The sequence below is a fragment of the Anolis sagrei genome, chromosome 2, assembly GCF_037176765.1.
Source record: "Anolis sagrei isolate rAnoSag1 chromosome 2, rAnoSag1.mat, whole genome shotgun sequence".
In the NCBI taxonomy this organism is placed as follows: Eukaryota; Metazoa; Chordata; class Lepidosauria; order Squamata; family Dactyloidae; genus Anolis; species Anolis sagrei.
The window spans coordinates 99,899,982-99,917,867 of NC_090022.1; positions in this window are offsets into that span (position 1 = coordinate 99,899,982).

Below are 17,886 nucleotides of genomic sequence, written 5' to 3' on the forward strand. Positions count from 1 at the left end.
TCTCATTCTCTCCGCCTTTCCTATTGTAATTCTTATTAGAAATTAATTTGGTGCAGGCGATGGTCCAGCTGTGTTCTGAATGCTAATGAAGCACATTTACTGTTTCAGTTGGTGCTGTTCCCTCACAAGCTGGTCAATTACTGCAAGAGGCAATATGCTCCATCTACAATGCCCTCTGCAGCTGCTCCCTCTCTCATTCTCTCATACTCACATGAACACAAAGGATGTACATCTTCATTTGCTTCATTCAGACATGCAAAAAGGAGATTTCAAAGTTTTCTCCCTATCCATTTTAATTCCCAGAAAGTTTGTTTGTTTTTTGGGCGGGGGCGGGGGGGGTGCATTTCATTCATATATTGAGGCAACAATGTGATGTGGCGGCAAAAAAAGCCAATGGGATTTTGGCCTGCATCAATAGGAGCATAGTGTCTAGATCTAGGGAAGTAATGCTACCCTCTATTCCGCTTTGGTTAGACCACACTTGGAATATTGTGTCCAATTCTGGGCACCACAATTCAAGAGAGATATTGACAAGCTGGAATGTGTCCAGAGGAAAGCGACTAAAATGATAAAGGGTCTGGAGAACAAGCCCTATGAGGAGCAGCATGTTTAGCCTGAAGAAGATAAGGCTAAGAGGAGATATGATGCCCATGTATAAATATGTGAGAGGAAGCCACAGGGAGGAGGGAGCAAGCTTGTTTTCTGCTTCCTTGGAGACTAGGACGCGGAACAATGGCTTCAAACTACAAGAGAGGAGATTCCATCTGAACATGAGGAAGAACTTCCTGACTGTGAGAGCCATTCAACAGTGGAACTCTCTGCCCTGGAGTGTGGTGGAGGCTCCTTCTTTGGAAGCTTTTAAACAGAGGCTGGATGGTCATCTGTCAGGGGTGATTTGAATGCAATATTCCTGCTTCTTGGCAGGGGGTTGGACTGGATGGCCCATGAGGTCTCTTCCAACTCTTTAATTCTATGATTCTATGACTTTGTTGCTAAAATTTCACAAAGGTGTTTTTTAATCATTTTGTGAAAAACATCGTGTTTTTGTCAAAAACCAATAGCAACTGAACCTGACGGTTAAAGCAGCACTTGAAATGAACAAAAGTAGCACCACAGTTCGAGTAAGCTATTGGCAAGTGAGATGTGTTTAGAGGAGGGCAGCCACAATGGTAAAGGGTCTAGAATGGTTTCAGGGAAAATGGGGATGAGGACAATCATATAGAAGACAGGATGACCTTGTTTTGCCCTGCTCCAGGAACTGGAAAATGAACCAATGGATTCCAATTACAAGAAAAGATATATCTCCTAAACATAAGGAAGACATTCTTTATTGTAAGAAGTGTTTGACAGTAGAAGACGTTGCCTTGGGGCTCTTCCACACATCCCTATAATCCAGAATATCAAAGCAGAAAATCCCACAATATCTGGTTTGAACTGAGTTATCTGAGTCCACACCACCAGATAATCCACTTCACTTTGGATTTTATGCAGCTCTGTGGAAGGGGCCTCAGATAACCCAGGCCCCTTCCACACAGCTGAATTAAATCCCACATTATCAGCTTTGAACTGGGTTATCCGAGTCCACACTGCCAGATAATCCACTTCAGTGTGTATTTTATATAGCTGTATGTAAGGGGTCTCAGATAACCCAGGCCCCTTCCACACAGCTGAATGAATTCCCACATTATCTGCTTTGAATTGAAATATATGGCAGTGTGGACTCAGGGCCTTTCCACACAGCAATACAACCCAGAATGTCAAGTCAGGTCAGCCACAATATCTGCTTTGAAATGGGTTATCTGAATCCACACTGCCAGATAATCCAGTTCAATGTGGATTTTATACAGCTGTATGTAAGGGGCCTCTGATAATCCAGGCCCCTTCCATACAGCTGAATAAAATCCCACATTTTCTGCTTTAAACTGGAATATATGGCAATGTGGACTCAGATAACCCAGTTCAAAGCGGATATTGTGGGATTTTTCACCTTGATGTTCTGGATTATATAGCTGTGGAAAGGCTCAGAGAAGGCCTTTTCACTGCCATGGTTCAGTGGTATGGCATGACAGGAGTTATAGTTTTATAAGGTCTTTAGCTTTTTCTGCCAAAGAGTGCTGGTGCCTACCCAAACTACAAGGGGCCATGATTCCAGATCATTGAGTTGTGGTGGTTCAATCAAGCAGTGTCAGTTTGAAGTAGTTTGGTCTTTCAAATGCCATGGCTGCATTTGTAAAAAGACTACTTGCTTGATTACATATCATTGAGCTATGACTGTTCAAGTGGTGCCAAACGGCATTCATTCTACAGCACAGATGCATTGTAGGCCCCTTCTGCACTGCACTTCTCTGTTATTAGCAAGCCCGAAGTCTAAAAAATCTTCTGAAGAGACAGCATGACCAGGAAACCTTTGTGTAGTACTTGTTGACCAAAAATAACAACAAAAATTAAAACTGTTGCTATGCTTCTGGGTGCTATTATATTTGGTTCTCCTCAGCTTCCTGCTCTTAGAAGTAGAGAAAAGAGTTAAAAAAAACTTGAAGAAGTGACCACATGCCTCTAGAGGGCAAATGAGGCAAAAGCAGGTATTTGGGGTTCCCTGTCTTGGTTTGGCTGCTTGATTCCTCAATGTTCCAATGACACTCTGAAGCTTGCTGTCGCTTCCAGCTCTTTCTGCTTCACTCTGTTTCACATTGTCATTAGCTGCAAACCTGATCCTTCTACATCAGATAACATAGTTGTCACTACTCTTCACATTTTTCTTATCTAGGGATGTGAATCCTTGCTAATTTTCTTCTCAAAGGAAGATGAGTAATTGTAGCAATTTTCTTCCCACTACAAGAAAGAAGACTATTCATTGCACAAAACTCACCTATGGCACTTTTGCACAGAAAATAGTGTCTTCTGTTTTGGCAAAGATTTTCATCAGTCCATGATTCTTCCCCTCAGGTTTTCTCAACACTTAAGAAACATAGTTTCCCACAATTTTTCAAGTATTATATAAAATGGTATTCCCATCCCTATTCATACCACTCATTCTTCACTGAAGTGGGGGCACGGGGGGGGGGGTGTTGCATTGGCTCCCTAAGAAACCTAGGAAAATCCAAATTTAATTTTAAAAACCCAAATGCCTCTGAACTCCCCCTAGACTTTAGATCAATGGTTCCCAAGTTTTGTTTTTTTTTACCAGGGACTACTCTCCAATATTAGTACCAAAAGGGTTACAAATCAGTTTTTGGTCAACCTTAGATTCAGTTTGGTTATTTGAGGTGCTGATTCAAAAAATTGCATTGGATCGACCACATGAGCTCTATTTTCTGATATAGAATATATGCCATCCAGTAGTTGCCATCTGTTCACCCACAGAAAACCATGTTTAATAATCTAGAGCTGATGTGGTCTATCCAGTGCAATTTTCTGAATCAGCACCCCAAATAACCCCAGGAACAGACCTAAAATGAAGACACCAAGGCTCCCCTGCTTCCAGACGCTCTGCTCAGGGGGAAGGAAGGGGAGGAGAAGCAGCAATCAGGAGGCTTGTTGTCATGCCTTTTGTGGGTAGCCAGCCTCTCTCCTTCCAACATCCTTATTGCTTCAGCATTGTAAGAGGGTTTCATGAAACCAGTTACTCTCATTGCAACGGAGTAGTAACAGTGAGGCTGCGGACCATATTTTAGTTCTTGGGGACCACTGGTGGTCCACGGACCATAAGTTGGGAACCACGGCTTTAGATGTTGGAATCACATTTTCCCCTCTCTGGCTGTTTCAGATCCAGGAGAATGCTTAAAAAAAACAGGGAATGACTTTGAACTCACTTTAACTTGGCTTCTTAAAAAATGACATAACTGCCTTCATGCCCCAACCCCTAAACAGGTCTCTTATAGACACTGGGAACAAAAATAAATAAATTAAAAATAAAATAAGGCGACCCCTCTATACCCCAAGACATTCAACTCTGGCCAATTTTGCCATATTTTTGTCCCAAACTGTTTTAAACCCAGGTAAAGTAGCTTGACTTCCTTATTAACTTCTTATTTCAAGTATTCCTGGTTGGCCTTGGCAGTAAGAAATTGTATTGTGCTACTGTTTACAGGTAGATCAGTTTTGTACTAAGCAAACAGTGTAGACAATATTCATTTTAGACAAACATAATGCTTGTTTTTCCTTTCTTTTTTGAAATTCAGAAAACTACACACTGCAGTGCATTAATTTTACAATACACACATCTCAGTGCTCAACGATGCTTCAGGAGCAATCTCTTCCCACATATTAGAAATTGCTGCGGGTTGAAATGCAACCCATACAGCAATCAGGCAGACTGTTTTTTAAAAGCCTCCACAATGTATGTAAAGGTAGGATACCATAATGCTATGCACAAAAGTGATTCCATTGGAAGGACTGATAAGAAATGACTATATTCTTTTATTATGGCAAAAAGAGAGTAGGAAACCACTCTAGCATTAGATCAAAGTCAAACAAATCTCTGTGCAAAGTGGGAAACAATTGCACTGACAGAATTTGCCACTCCACAAAGAGTACTTTAGCACAAATAAGGGTTAGCTGTATTTATCAAAACTTTAAAGCAAGGCTATATTAAAGTTGGTATGTGTTTGGTTTTGAGCAGAAAAATACAGTCTAATGTTTGAACTGGTTCACACACATTCATCAAGAGACTCCTGACTTGCATGTAAAGAAGTCATCAGGGATCCTACCATCGACGGATTTTATTGTAGATCATCTAGTTTGATCAGCCTGGATGAGGCCTCTCCTTCATTAGATTGAGATAATTTGGAGAAGGAGATTGCACACCCATGTATCTGCCTGCTCCTCCTATTCCATGATGTCTGGCTAGGGCCATAATTTCAAAATATAATTTACATAAACACAATTCGGTTGCTCTACCATCTCACTGAAGCTCCCTATAGTAGAGAGAGCCAACACAGTTAATCCTGAATTTTGGAGACAATGTTGATACTAGAGGTTTACAATAGACCTTTTCTAAGTAACAGTGAGGATCAGGACCATTTCTGTTACAGTTGCCACAAGGTAAGTAGGTGTGTGCATATTAACTTCTGCATATAACAAGGCACTAAGTTTGTGATCTTTGAGCTTTGCATTTGGCTTAGCTTGATGGCTCGTAAAAGCTGAAGAAGCAGTTGGCTGTTTTTCTGTTACTGGGAGTGGTTACGCAGTGTCCTGGAGCTGAAGACCGAAGCCATTTGGAATGCCAAGGAAAACTGCTTATCTATGGCAATATACGGACATTCTACTGTTAACAGAGTAGAGAGACTGAAATACTTACTATGCGTTTGTATGTCATCATTTAAAGAAGACTCACCAGAGATATTGTTATACATTGGTGAGAACAACTCTTCCATTTTGCTTTGTGTTATTGAACTACAGTGAATTGAAATATATTTTCTTTTTTACTTAAAGCAACAGACTCATTTGTATTTTTTGAGTTTTTAATAATGCTAGATGTAAACGTGGCTGAGATATTCTGTGGTCTGCTAACACTATCTTGACAGCAGTAAATCTGATATTAGTGCAGTCCCTAAAGAATGGAGTGATCCGGGGCAAACTACACCACCACCACCGAACTGAGACATTTTCTTCCCATGTGAAACAATGTGTAGCACAAACCTATGTGCATTCACTCAGATATAAGCCCCATCTGATGTTCACTCAGATGTAAAACCCATCTAGGTTTAATCCCTTGTAAATACATTTAGGATTGCAGCTCTAATCTCCCATCAAAGATGGTAATCTCAGTATTTCAGAATACTGTATCTTTTGCTGCAGTAGACTTGCAGAAATGACATCTTAAATTGCCAGTTCCATCACCACAAGTATCTTTCCAATCAGTATAAGCTCCTATTTCACATGTCTGCTGTTTATGGTGCTACATACAAATTACTACCTGGTACCTGGAGAAAATATCCAAATGCATTTAAGTTCTGATCATTTCTCTGACACATAGTCAGTGCTGTATTTCATGTTTCTGCCACCTGTTGTGTTGCAACATAGGTCAAACCAATACAAGTGACATTGTAATTTCATTTTCAATCTTTTTAAAAAGAATTAGAAGCAATTAACCTGTATTTGGGTATATAGTAATCTGATACCAGATCATCAAAACACTAGAAGTGTGTTAAAAAAATATCACTTGTTGACATACGTTCACATTTGCTACCAGACATGGGCTGTAAACATTTCAGACATGTTTGAAATTACAGCATCAAAGCTTTTTTAGTATGTTCCCACTTTATGTATTAGTGTATACTGAAAGTTACAGCCAATAAATAATTAATTCTGTAATCTGGTTTAGTGTAGTGATATTATATTTCTCCATGCACCAAATGTCCAGCTTTCATTTAAGAACAAATAATAATGTTTTCAGAAGGCTAAAATAAATTATTAATTTCTACACTGTATCTTTTGTATCTTTTTTTAAAAAATGAGTTTACTGAAGCTGTTTTTGCATTGGTTTTCCTTCTTAGAGTTATTGGTCTTGGCTACATGCACATTATCTCATTGACTCCCTCAGGCCGAGGCTGAGAAAGGCATGGGACAGGGGGACAGGAGGAGATACGTAGGCCCCCAGGGAGGATGGAGAAAGCAGGGGTGGGGGGGAAGGGAGAAGAATAAAGTCATTGCTTAGAAGTAATTGTTCCATCACTTTTCCACTGCCCTTCCAGCATTGATCTCAAAGGTTCTGGCCTTGATAGGGGCTTATATATCCATCAAAGCACCACCATAAAAGCAGCCATCCCACTTTCTTCCTGCTGCCCTTGACCTCTTCCTGTCACTATCATCGCCATCCTCCAGCCCAGCCTTCTCAACCTCTCAATTTCTCTTTCTCTTACTCCCTTCATTTGCATGAGATCTGCACGCCACTGCCCTCCCTCCCCCTCATTCCCCTCTCAACCCAAATGATTAGTGAGCACCAGAACTTTTAACTGAACAAGGAGACACTTAACCATCCCAAAACTCACACACACAAGGGATGGAGATATCTTCATGTGGCAGTAATAATAATAATAATAATAATAATAATAATAATAATAATAATCTTTATTTATATATAATTCTATCTCCCCGATGGGACTCAAGATGGTATACAACAAAATCAGCAAACATTCAATGCCATACAAAAGAAAACACATAAACTAATAACCATCCCACTCAAAACCCTATAGAGGGAAAAGAGAAGGGGGTAGAGGAACCCAGCAAGGGAGCCATATATATCCCATCCAATGGGATTGTGGATAGGTGGAAAGACTGACAAGATAACAAGAAAGGCTATCGGTTGATATGGATATGCAAATATAAAATTTAAAAATAATATATATATAAAAAATCATATGCATGCAGGGAAGAAGAAATACAACAATTGTGGTCATGTGGCCTAAAATAATGCAATACAGTGTACACACAGATATGGCAGAAACGTTCTTTTGTTTCAAGGGACTTCAGGATAGGTGAACAGTGTGACTTTTGAGATCAATGTGATTTTGGATTAAAATGGGTGCGTGTGGCATTAATGAGATCAAACCAAGGCAGAATACTGAATGCTGGAACTGGGATATAGTCCAGCAGAACATTTTGAGCAAGTTTTTTTTGTAGTTAAATTTAATGATTTCTCTTTTCATAGCTTTAACTTGCTTCTCTTTCTCTTTTTTTTCATCCTATTAGTATCTAACTAGTATCAAATCATTTTCCAGTCCAATCTTATTGTTCCTCAAGCTTTATTAAGGTACCAAAGAAGTCTTTTAATTTAATTGGACATTGAGACTTTCCTACTTCCATTCCATTTTGGTCCTAGTTTTTTAGATTAAGTTTTTTACATCAGATTTCATTTTTCACAGAATGGGCAACAAAAATGCAGACAATATGCAAATATTTGCAGTGAGGTTCCATTTACTTTTAAACCTGCATTCTTCAGATCAGTACCTCAACTCACTGTAAACAATATTTGGTTTTCACACTATTTTCAGAGAGAAGTTCAACTCCAGACTAAGCAAGCAATCTTTGTCAGCTGTAGCATAGAGCCCCAAATATTTTTGTGCCGGGAAAAAAAGCAGCATAAATTGAGACAATTAACAGTAACATATATGCGCCCAACCCCTTTTCAAAGAATCATTTCTAGCACAGAATAAAACTTCACATATGAGTATCTCAACACTATATGTGTGCAATTTATATATATTTCATGCAAATGGGTGAAAAAAACAAGGAGGACAAAGGAGGAGGAGGAGGAGAGGTAGAGAGGAAGAAGAGGAGAAAGAAAAGGCTCAATTGACCATGGTCCATTCCCGAAGCTAGCCAAGGGGAAGTGTGAACATTCAGATCGCTACATTTGATTCAGACTGGATTCAAATTGGTCAAGACTAAATCAGAACAGGATCGCATTGTTAAATCAGGTCTTGAATAAAATGTGGGACACTTGCATAGCCCCAGTAAATATTGCCTTATGATTGCTACAGAAATGAGAAGAAACATAGCAAAATAAGTTGTTTCATATTTACCTATTATCAGACACAGTTTACAAACTGCAGGAAGAGAATTCAGATCACATTCTTTGAAATAGTTATACATTTCGGGGAGAAAGAAATCTTGTCTATTGTTATTTCTAGAAAACTATGACACACTCATTATTAGTAAAACTGTTTCTCAAAATTGCTATGCATGCATATATAAAGCACAATTTCCATAATTCACTTCTTATGTATGTCTAGACTGTTGCATTTATAGTGGACTATTATTTCCAGACATTTATCATTTGGATCATGTATTTCCTTTCTGGCCATACACCTTACTGTACGTTTAGCCCAAAAGCCAGGCATCTATGACTTATGAGAGGCTTTATATCTACTTGGCGCACAGTGACATGCCCTTCTCTCAATCAATCCATCGGTAATATTTTAGTGGCTATCATACATGAATTTTGCCTGCACAGCTTTACTATTGGGTGGAAATTTGGGTCTCAACTGCTAGTGAATTCAGTTTGATAGTGGGAAAGCTGAGGAGATTGCCAATAGTTGAGGAAAATATCAAGATGCTTGTTACATGCGGGATAGACTACTGTGATGGACTTTACGTGGAGTTGCCTTTGAAGACGGTTCGGAAGCTTCAAATAGTCCAACGAGAGGCAGCCAGGTTAATAACTGGGGCGGCATACAGGGACCACATAACTCCCATGTTTGTCAGCTCCACTGGCTGCCTGTTTGCTGTCGGGCACAATTCAAAGTGCTGGCTTTGGCCTATAAAGCCCTAAATGGCCCTGGCCCAGTTTACCTGTCCGAATGCATCTCCCTTTACGAACCACTGTGAAAACTAATATCTTCTGGGGTGGCCCTGCTCTCGGTCCCGCTATGGTCACAGGCACATTTGTCAGGGACGAGAGACAGGGTCTTCTCAGTGATTGCTCCCTGGTTATGGAACTCCCTTCCTGGCAATATTAGATCACCCCCCTCCTTCCTGTCCTTCAGAAGGATGGTGAAGACCTGGCTGTGAGACCAAGGCTTTGGGGCAGTGCAATGAGGCAATAATAGAATGGTGTCCTGAGATGGTTTTTAAGCAATTGATTTTAAAGTGGATATAAGTGATTTTAATGTTTGTATATATTTATGGATTTATGTCCTGGCATTGAATGTTTGCCGTATATACGTTGTGCTCCACCCTGAGTATCCTGCAGGGTGAGAAGGGGGGAACATAAATGTTTAAAATAAATAAATAAATAAAATGTACAAATAACATTAAGCAGGACACATATGTCCAAGAGTTCAAACTCAATAGAAAAAGTTATTAATTAATACAGATACATCAGGAGAGACTGCAGTAGTTTGCTTTTGCCTGAAACTGTTCAGATGAACAAGACTGTCCCGTCCTCTCCTCTCTCCGCTGTTCAGTTCATTGAGTACAAACAACTCTTTAAGCTGGCTTTACAGGAATTTCAGCAAGGCTATAAAAAATTAAATTATTGATTTAAAATATTTATTGACAGATGTTAATATATATTTGTTTTAATGCTTTTATACATGGTTTATATTTATAAAATCATGTCTTGATCATTTGTTATTGTTTCACCCCTTGGGGAAAGGGGCTAAGAATTATGGTTTTGGTTGCTGTTGTTGCAAGAAAGAAACCAAAACATTTCAAAAGCAGTGAAAAGGTGGAATAACAGGATTAATTGGGCTTGTCCATATCAAACTGAGATATGTGGAGGGCTTGCACTACTGTTTGGCATAAGACTAGATTTTTCTGAACAACTGTATTTTGAAGACTAGTAAAAATATATCATTCTTTTTTCTCCTCCTATAAATGAGTCTCTGTGAAAGCTATTAGTCCAGTGCCATGTGGATATACTGTTAGGGGTATTTCCAGAATTCTATGTATCTTCTTGCTTGGAAGTAGACATCACTGCGTTGTATGCCTTCAAATTATTTCTGACCTATGGTGACTATAAATAGAACTTGGCACAGGATTTTCTTGGCCAGATTTGTTCAGAGAGAGTTCTGCATTGCCTTACTCTGAAGACAGGAGAATGTGGCTTGCCCAAAGTCATGCAATAATTTCCACAGCCAAATAGGTTTTTCAACCCTGGTCTCCAGTCCTAGTCCAACATCCAAACTTCTCCATTATGCTAGCTGCCACTAGAACCTTCTTGCAGGAAATGTATGTCACATCGTTGGATTAGTTATGTCTGACATGCTGTAGTCCTGAAATTCTTGAAAACCATGTCTCCTTCGGAATAATTATATGATCACTGTGAATGTTAATTTGGAAGTTCTGCTTTGTTTAGTAGTGCTCATTCCTCAGGCCCCTTCCACACAGCTGAATAAAAACCCACCTTATCTGTTTTGAACTAGAATCTATGGCAGTGTGGACTCAGAGCCCTTCCAGACAGGCCCAATATCCCAGGATCTGATCCCAGTTTTTCTGTTTATCCCAGATTATCTGTCATTGTGGAGTCATATAATCCAGTTTAAAGCAGACAAACTGGGATCAGATCCTGGGATATAGGACCTGTCTCGAAGGGTCCTCAGATAATTGAGCTCAAAGCAGATATTGTGGGATTTTCTGCCATGATATTCTGGGTTATATGGCTTTATGGAAAGACCCTCTGTTAATCTTGTAAAGACAGATCTTTAAAATTTCATGTGAGTTTGAGCTTTTTTAAAAATAACTAATTTTCCAATCATGGGATAAAGCAGAGGAGGAGAACCTTTTGATTTGCAGATGCTTTGGAGAGGATAACTATGGGCTCTTCCACATAGCCCTATATCCCAGAATATCAAGTCAGAAAACCCCACATTATCTGAGTGTGGACTCAGATAACCCAGTTCAAAGCTGATATTGTGGGATTCTCTGCCTTGATATTCTGGGATATAGGGCTGTGTGGAAGGGCCCTATGACAACCATGTTGGAAACTCAACTGACACTGTTAAATTGACCAATTGTTTAATGCACTGTTAGAATTTTAAAATAATATTTGTTATTCTAACCTTTAAATTAAAATATTTTGATTTTATGATTTAGCTCAGCATGCAAATATTTGAGTTTATTTGTTTGTTTTTAAAATGAACAAACAAACAAAATTACACTATTCTTTCCCATGGGCTGTGTTGTCTGGCATTTCTGGGAAAAGAACATAAAATCCTGTGAAGACAAAAGCCCCTTTCTCCTTGTCCAGAGAAGATAAGCTGGGTCACTCAGGAGTTTGTTTCTTTGTTGTTGTTGTTGTTGTTGTTGTTGTTGTTGTTTTGAAAATAGTAAAACTGTTGTGAAATTACTCTCAATGTTAGAGAAAGAAACCCTGAGGGCAGGTACCAATTCTGAGGGTTTGGTTGGTCTGGACAGAAAGTGTAGAAAATGAGATTAGTAACTTAAATACTTTCCGTCCTACAAAATATCATTAGTGGACACTAGTATTCCACCATGATATAGAAAAAGAGACTTTCTTTCAGTATTTCTGGAGTGACATACCAGCCTTACATTTCTGAGCATGCCTCAATGCTTTGATACCTTTAATTAAGTCTTCAATGTCACCCTTGTAAAGTCTTTAATTGACCACAGATGGAGCTAACACAGCAGAAGCTGAAAGCTTGCAATAGTGCCAAGGCAAATTATCTTGCTCCAGAATTCTCCAACCAAATAAGATGATGCTCTTAGAATGAGAATATATCTGTTGCCACTGTTGTTTGGACTGTTTCAATTCAAAATACAATTGCAGTCCGTCAACTGCATCATCCCTCTGCCTCTCTCTGTAGCAAAATATAGAGTTTGTGCAGATGAGTTACGTGCCTCATCTCTCCCCGTCCACTGTTTTGTAATGTTGTCTGCAGCCTATGGATTGGAGTGAGGGAAGGAAAGCACAGAGCTGCAAAGGTACATCCCTTACCAGTACAACAGCATCAGCTGTAAGCCACCCTGAGTGCTGTAAGCCACCCCAAGTCCTTTTGGGAGAAGGGGCAGGACACAACTATTATTTTTATTATTATTATTATTATTAGTAGTAGTAGTAGTAGTAGTAGTATTAGCAGCTACGGAAAATTCACCTGTTCTATATCACATTGTACTTCAATCCTACCTATCAGGTTGCTCTTCACATGTTCTGGGTTACAACTTACACAAACCTTGACAATCATAACTACTTGGGGGTGGTGGGGGTTGTGGTAAAAAACATCAGGTCCCAAATATGATAGTTTTTACTATGGTAGATCAATTGAATCAGGACTTACATAGGGGTTGACATAGCAAGTACCACTAAGGACGCACTCACACCTCAGAATTAATGCAGTCTGGCACCAGTTTAACTGACATGGTTCTATGCTATGGAATCTGTAGTTCGGTGAGGTACCAGAACTCTTTGGCGGAGAAGGATAAAGATTTTCTAAAACTAGAAATCACATAATGTCCCAGTATTGAGTCATAGTAGTTAAAGTGATGTCAAACTGCATTAACTCTATGGTGTAGATACACCCTTAGTCATTCCTGAATGACACAAACAATTGGATTTAGCCACAGAGAGCATTAGATTAGGAACGTCTACTTACCGTCAGATGCTGAGAGATAGTCTTAACATTATTACCACTGATATGAGCTTCCTGTATACAATGTTACAGAATAAGATAATAACTCTTTCACCATAAATCTAAAGTGGGAGATCCTAGAATCAGTGTTAAACCCAGAGAAAAGAACTGCTATGTACTATGTATCATTCTTGTCCCTTCCCAGCACATCTGCTGCTGAGTATTCATGTGCACAAGTAGAATCTAAATTCTATTTTCTCCCTGGTTGCTGCATATTATGAATTAGCAGCCTTTAATGATCCCTCTCCCCCATGTCCCTATGCTCTATGAGTGGGATGTTGAAGGGCAGAGCTCTTATAAATAGACAGGCTGGTCCTTGAAACTGGTGTCATAGAGAAGCCATCATACAGAAATATGAAATTCTGAGAACCTGAAATGAAAATGGTGGGTGGGAAAAAACTGAAAAGTGTGTAAAAAGAAACCAAACTTGGATTAATCATACATATTGTTTCTTTAGCCATGAAAAATTAATTCCACTCCAAAAAGTTTTGGGCAATTTAGATTGAACATTCCAGTACTTTGGATAACATCAATATGATATTTAAAGGGAAACCCAGCAGGTATATTAATTTGGTCCTAACAGAAACTAAAGAAATAAAGGAGCGAATAAAGCATAGAAAGAAATGAAAGAAGGTTTTATTTAGGAAATATGATTGCAATGGGGGACCATGTTAAATTATTAGTTGAGCTGCTGAACAAGTCAATACCATTTCCATTTCAGGAAAGGCAATCATCCTAGAGTCGCCCTCGGGCTGAGAGGGGCGGTCAATAAATGCAAAAAATAAATAAATAAATAAATAAATAATAAATAAATAGATGAAATTTTAAGACAATTGAGAAAGATTTTGGCTACTTAATGAATCTCAAAGGAACAGAGAATAGGGGAAACAGATACATTTTATCTATCAGTTAAAACTATGCTTTTCTTCATATCGAAGGTAGATATCAGGGGGGAAATTTGCAACACATCAAAATTAAATAGAAGGAGTTGCCATAAAAACCAAAGAATAGCATGTCAAAGTAATTTCTTAAGGGAAAGGTTAATCTAAGATACTGTTATACTGAAGACCTTTTGAAATAAAGTAATCTTAATTTGCTATTGAAATCTCATATGTCTGGGAGGCTGCTGCAACTTCTAAAGCAGGAATCTCTATCGAATGGGCAGCTGAAGCTCAGAATACAACACAGGCTATCATATGCTGGGTTTAGTGGATCTCTAGTCTAAATGGGAGAGAACTTTCCTTTTTTGTATTTGGGACAAGTGAAAAACTGTGAATTGTCCCCATAAAGGGGACAGGTGCCCAAAACGCTGAAATAATAAAGAAGTAACATACTTCCATATCTTGTTTGTGGACATAACTTTTCCTTCTGCTTTTTTTCAGAGTTTTGAGAAGTATATTGGGGTCTATAACTCCCAGACTCCTTTGGTCAGCATAAAAATGGTTCAAAAGTCATTACAGACCTGGGGGATGCTGATGTTTTGTTTCTAAAGTGTTTCTGAAGTATAGTTAGTGAAAAATTCATTACTATAATGAAAGTAATGAAATTTTGTTACTATTTCATTATAGTAACTGCACATAATTACTATAATTGAAAAATTTAAGGGGCTGCTTTCTCCCTCATTTTTACAGCTATTGGGGTGAAACTCACTACAATAGTAGAACACATTCATCACTCTTAGCCCACCAAATTTCACAATGTTTCACTTATCCATGGACTTTGGGGGAATTTTTTTTTATAAACAACATTTTTAATAATAAAGAAAATATGTTCCTAGTTTGAAAATATTGTTTCCTGTTTAATTGTATATTTGAAAATAGTGGTTTTACATTGGGAACTTTGTTTTTGTACCAAAAACTTTGTTAAATGAGTTAATGATGATTGGTGGACTAGATCTAAGATCTAAGATCTAGATCTAAGAAAATGTACTATAGCATGATGTCCCTTTTGCAAAGACAAGTTTTTTGCAGATTAATAAGCTTTTGCCATGTTTTTATGATAGAACCAATTGGGAAATGACATTTGTAACCCAGGAACAAAAACCATAGTGTAGACAACATCAAAACACCCCTGACAGATGGCTAATAATGATAATAATAACAATAATAATAATAAACATGTTCTTAGTTTGAAAGTATCATTTCCTGTTTAATTGGGTAGTTCTTACTTTGAAAGTACTAGTTCTACTCCAGGAGCTTGTTTTTGCACCAAAAACTTTGTTAAATGAGTGGATGATGATGTTACATTGGTGGACTGGAGACCATAGCAATATGCACTAAAACATGATGTCCCTTGTGCAAAGACAAAGTCTTTGCAGTTTAATAAACTTTTGCCATGTTTTTTTTAATGATAAAACTAATTAGAAAATGACATTTATAACCCAGGAACAAAAATCATAATTTATTGGAACTCTGGTTGGCTACGGAAGAAAATTAAAAAAAACACTTTTATAATCTTTCAAAATATTTTGTATTAGAGATTTTGTATATAGAGATTCTTTAACTAGTTAGCAAAAATAAGTTAACACAATCATTTCTATTGGCTGCCGGCAGACCGGACAGGGCTTGTTCCGCTTCTTTCTGGTGCTGAGCAATGCACTGCATTCTGGGAAATGTAGTTTAGAGCAGAGAATTTTGAATTCTCTGGCATAGGGCTCCTCCCTTCCCAATGTCCTAGAGTTCTGTGCTGTTCCCGGAAAACGTAGCTCCCTCTTTTCCTCATTCCTAATGGCGAGACTCTATCAATTTACAGAGCAAAGGTAAGGGAAATTACAGCCTTTGGCTTTGCTTTCAGCTTTGCTTCCTTGCACTGAATATGAAACTGACTTTGGGAGCCTTTCGAGATTTACAAAACTAAAATGAAAAAGTATGGTGTAAGTTTCAGTTTCTTAATTTTTGATGCGGACTGCACATGAGCATTGGATATCACGTTGAAAGTGCGAATCATACTTAACAGATCTGACTTACAACACTTTCCAGTTTTTTTTGCACATGCCTACTAGATACTCCCAAGTGTTGTACTTGCTTTGATGTTTGAGTAATACATCAGAATGAACTCTGAATGAAACTAGATGGACCATGTACCCTGCCAGTGTAGTATGTGCTCTCTGCAAAAATAATCCATTATTTGAAGCAGAAATCATCTGTACAGATGTAGTTGTAGCAAACTGACAAAACCGAGATGAGAACATTTAATTAAAAACTTTAGAAGCTATTAGATGAGCGAATAAACCCACAGTTCAATTTGGAATCAGATCAGCAATTACAAGAGTTCTAATTTGACTTTTAATTCTTTGATTTCCATCAAATTTACCTCTTTTTAAAAATGGCTATCCCATAAATGTAAACTGTGGTAAGTGAAGGAAAAATATTATATTTTCTCTAACCAAGTACTGAAGAAGAAAAAAATTGGTTTAGTAGAACAAAATCTTCTACACTGTCCTTTTTAAAATTGGTTTCTCAGGGTCAGAACAATTTCTTGTCTTTGCATTGGTAGCTAAATTAGATATCACACCCAGTCACTGAGGAAATGGGAATTCCACAGCATCAAGGAACTGTCTGGTGGCAAATTTGCCAATAAAATCACATTGAACAAAGAGAAACATCATAATATTCTTCAGAGTTTGCATAAGAATTTATAAACAGCATTATTTGAATAAGCTTAATTTCAGAAATCTGATATTTGACAATGCTAGTTCTGATTTGCTCCATGTATTATTTTCAGGTTGTTTTTCTCAGTCCTACATGCGTGCATATTCACATTAAGTGTGTACCATATGAGAAGAGGAGCTTCATTTCCACTATTCACAAAGCTCCAAAACACTAAGAAGATAATCACACTTATCATCTCAGAATCTGAGAATTTCCTGCTCATATTTGGATTTACACATAAGGTGAGTAGCCAAAAATAGCTGAATATGGCTACCTGTCTAAACTATTCCTAAGATCCGGCCTCCTGGCTTCAAGATAAGTGTCCACCTGAATTTTAAAAAGTAACTCGACTCTGCCATGTTACTGACATTCAAGTGCATCTACTAAATTCCTTTGGGGAATGGGGAGTAATAGCATCTAACCTTATTCACAGGTTAAGAGAGAAATGATGGAGGCAAAAATGGAGCTATGGTTATGAACCAGAAGTATGTGAATAATCCATTATCTTTAATCTGTCAAGAACTGAATGAGAGCACTGTTATTGCACTTCCTTTATGCTCGCTGGCATTCAGTTCATTTTCTTTTCTTTATAGACACTGATGCATTGATGTTTATATCACTACTGTAAAGAAATGTCAGCACCACTGATAGGAGGATGGTTCAATTCTGCTAATCTGAAAAGTAATGAGACAGAACTCCTTCTCCAAGAAAATAATAGCACCCAGTTGTTTCCTAATGTTGTGTCATATTTGTATTGATGCAGAAGTAACCTTAAAAGAGGGAAAGATCTGAACAGAAGAGATTTTTAAACAGTGAGACCAAAATTTAAAATAGTAATTTTTAACATTATTCCAAAAATCATTTGCAGAAATGAAATTGTTCAGGGATTAAATGAAAACAGAACCTCTATCCTATATGTACATGTCATTGATCATTTTAAAATGCCACATATTTTAGATATATGGGGGGAAGGATCTCCATTAAGAAAGAGAAGGAGAGAGAAAGGATTTTAAGAGAATAGTGTTCTAAAGGAGAGAGAATTCAATTTCTGGCAGAGGCCCTCCACCCATAATGAAGTGCAACAGTGTCACAGCAGCAGCTCTGCTTCCCTGGTGACAGAGCTCAATCTGCTAGATTCATTATAT